Genomic DNA, 3975 nt, shown 5'->3' on the forward strand with positions numbered 1-3975 from the left:
GGGGTGAGCTCCTTGCCCTGCTCCCCACCACCTGCTCAACTGAGGGCACACAGCCCCACGTGCTGCAAGCACGAAAATTCCGAGTGGTGGCTCTGGGATTCAGTGAACCTTAAGATAATGGAGCCGTAATGTGGGGATTCTGATTTCCAGGCCTGTGCTCTTTCCTCCAGGTCACTTCTCCCTCCAGGGCACATCTGGAAGCTTCCTCTTGGGCCCCCAGAACGGCCTCCATCCCACGTCCCTCCACTCTGCTCTTGCCAGAGCCCTACTTGGGTCCTCATCTGCTGCTGCCTTCTGGGGGCCAGCCGCCATCTCCCAACCAAGGCAGCCCTGAAGCAGGTGCAGGCATATTTTAAGCAACAGCAAATAACTTTAATTGAGCTCTCCTTAGACATATGAACCTAGAGAGGGATTTTTTTTTCTCTCCTAATAAAAAAAAAAAAAAAAAAAAAAACAGACCAGATGGGTTCATAATAGGTTCTCTGTCCCCACCCAGAAACCCCTCCCCCTCTCTCCAACCTCCCCCAATAAATCTTTTTTAGCTCTAAAGAAAACTGCTCTGTTGAAAGATGGGCCAGGATTTGGTTTCACGCTGTCTGTGTACCGGGCTTCCTTTGTAGGCGTGGATGCGGGGCAGAAATCAGAGAGTGGGGATGTGCCACCTGAGGCCACGTTGGCAACGACGCAGGCTGGCCACCCAGCAGCACGGTCTCCCAGGTCGAGGGCCGAGAGCTGAGTTTTGCCTCTGACACCGGCTATCTGTGCGAACTCAGACAAATCACGTCTCCCTCTGAATTCTAAATCTCATGAGTCTATGTGGTTCTGGGGATACAGGGCTTTAAAGGGATCCATGTTATGGAGGATCATAGGATCATACATTTAAAACTGGAAGGGACATGATTTTACAGATGAGGAAACTGAGGCACAAGGAATTAAAAATATCTTGCCCATAATCACATAGCAAGTGTCAAAGGCACAATTTGAACCCATCTTCCTGAGTCTCGATCCGGTCCTCTATCCATTAGACTGAGTGAGCCACAAATGGATGGTAACCTGAAGGACGTTCAGGGGCTGTGGTTTATGGTTCACTCAGAGTTTCCCATTACTGAGTGTTTCCCATGTGGTTTGCTGGGCAGGGCTAAAGATCCCTTCCCCTGCTTATTCAAGGAACTCATCAAATTTCATGCCCAGTTGAAAGCAGCCACGTGCTTGGCCTGAGAGTCAAGACACTCGAGTTCAGGCCCTGGCTTGGGTGACTGGGAACACATCATCCCCCTCCTCTGGAACTCTGTAAACCGAATTGTTTAGAACTGAGGATGCCGGAGAACCTGTTCTAATGCTACCCCACTATGGTCCTATATCCGAGAAGGTGGGATGTTGGGGTGGCAAGAGAGGGAGAAACTCATCTGAAAAAGACGGGGAGAGAGTGGACTACAAAGAGAGTCCACAGGGGTCATTGCAGAGCAAGAAAGAAGCTAGAAGGAAAGGAGGGCATCAAATCTAATCCTTCTATTTTTCATATTAAAAAAAAAAATAAGACCCATGGTGAGATCAAGAGATTTGCCCAAGGTAGTAAGGAACAGAAGTGGGATCTGAAGTGACCAGGAGGAGAGTTTTCCTAAAAAAAATTTTTTTAATTAAAAAGAGCTACACAATGAATTCCCTCTCATTTGAGATGGTCAAATAGAGTGTGGACATTTTGCAGGTGAAACTTCTTTTTAAGCTCATGGTTCTCTGATTCGAACTTGAAAATTCTGTAATTCTGGGTATCATCCTCACTCTCAGTGGAGCTAAAAGTGCCCTCTGGGTGTAGAAACTGGCGAACTCAGAGCGGAATGATGTGAATTCCTTCTACCAAAAGGTGGTTTAAATGTTTGGGGATCCTCTCTTGAAAGGCCATGAAGTGCACTCCTCCTGCACTTCAGGGAAAGAGGGACCCAGCAGCGGGCCAAGCAACTTGGGGTTCATGGGCTATTTTACAGACTTAGTGTCCCACACGAAAATGCCAGCAAGGGGAGATATGAGAAATCCACTTGTGCGTACACACACACACACACACACACACACACACACACGCCATGAATGGATTCCAGACAACTGCGAGGGGGAGAGAAAGCAAGAAAGACTTCAGCATCTTGCCCATGGCAAGATAGCTTCAGCACACTCTGGATTCTGATTTATGGTCGCTGAATTATGCGGTAGGAGAGCCCAGAAGGAGTAGTTTACTACAGGAATTATTACAGGTAAATGTTGGTTGGTATTTTAAATCATTCACTAATACTGAGAGGTTAATGCCTGCCATGCTTATTTAAGGCTTATCCAAAATAAAAAACTCCAACTCCACATCTTCAACTCATTACCACTTCTTTGGATCCATGTTAGATATCCCCCCTTTTTTTATGTAACCAAATCTGTTGTATTATTGATGGTTTTCAAAGTCACCCGTCCCAGCCCACATCTGGATTTTAAATAGGTAGAAAACAGGCCTGGTCATCTTAGGCCCCGAAGGACATGTACTGGCTATTCCTGGTGCCTCCAAGAGGACAGCCACTGTTGGAAGGAACAGATGGTACCAGATGGGCTAAGGGCATCCCCCCTTCCCGGTGACGTCCCAGCAACTCCAAACAGAAGGCTGCTATTCTTCCAGGAGGAAAGGTTACCGAGTCCGTTGGTGGCAAAGTCACTATCCTCATCCGTTTATTCATTAAAGCACCAACGACTAAGTGCCTACTGTGTGCTATGTGCCAAGGACCCAGCCAGGTATCGGTAACCCAAAATATAAAAAGGAAAACAGCCCGTGACCTCCATCCCTGAGAAAAGTCACAAATAAGTCAATAAGCAAAGCATCGGGAAGGGTCGAGATGCTTACTATTCAGGGAAGCAGAACATGCTCAGTGTAGAAAACAGGACTTATACTGAATGAAAGGGAATCAGGGATTTTAAGGAACGAAGTGATGAGGGGCAAGTTCCTGATGTTCGCATGTGCCGATGGGATGGCAAAGATTACTCGAACCCCAGGCTGGAGCCTGTAAATGCGGATGTTTTGAGTTCTATTTTTTTATCAAGTTTCTAAAGCACTTTATTTACCCAAGGGGCCCCCCATGGGGACCTGGGGCATAGCATATAATTAGGCAGCCTGTGAAGTGTTTTGTTATTTACCTGGGAGATCCAGGCAGCTCCTCTGATACCAAATGGTCTCCCAGGTAAATATGAACTTAAGCAGATTTTAAAAAAAATAATAAGTCAACATTAAAATATGTATTTAGGGAGTCTTTAAATGCTGATTTCATCCTTTTAGTTAAGGATTTTTTTGTCTCTCCCCCTCCTCTAGCTTCTAAGTGGAATATTATTTATGCAAATTTAGTTCCTCTGGAATGATTCTAATCCACACCATATTTACAGGCAGAGCAGGCTTTTTCCCTTCCCACACTTAGCTGGTGGGAGAATAGAAGGAGTACAGACGACGGTACAGTTTTGTGGCTCTTCTGTAAGGGACTTGGTTGAGGGAGGGGAAGATAGCTTAATTCTGTTTATACAGTCTGTAAAGCTCTCTTTACTCTTTACTTTCCAGCTGTATTTTTAATCTGGCCTGTACAAAAGCATGATCAGTTGGATAAGGCAACTACACCATCTCACCAGACCCCCTCCCCATTGGTGATGGCTTCAGACATGGTTCTGTTTGGGTCCCAAAGAATACCTGATACATAACACCATGGGGACTGGAGCTCTGGCCAGTCTCCACTAATTCTGCTGGTTAGGGATGAGAATTCAGCCCTCAAGATTTCTAGTTCCGGAAAACTACTGAGCAGGAGTTAAATAAAGGAAGTCGACTAGTTCCAAGGGTCCAAAGTGGACCCTTGTCATGGCTCAAAAAAGTTCTTCAGGCAGCAAACCTCCCCCTGGAAGAGGAAGGGAAGCTCCCAGCGAGCTACAGAGGGCTAAAGAAGTAGAAATAAATAGGGTGAGGGGATAGTC

The sequence above is a fragment of the Sminthopsis crassicaudata genome, chromosome 2 (genome assembly GCF_048593235.1).
Source record: "Sminthopsis crassicaudata isolate SCR6 chromosome 2, ASM4859323v1, whole genome shotgun sequence".
Classification (NCBI taxonomy): Eukaryota; Metazoa; Chordata; class Mammalia; order Dasyuromorphia; family Dasyuridae; genus Sminthopsis; species Sminthopsis crassicaudata.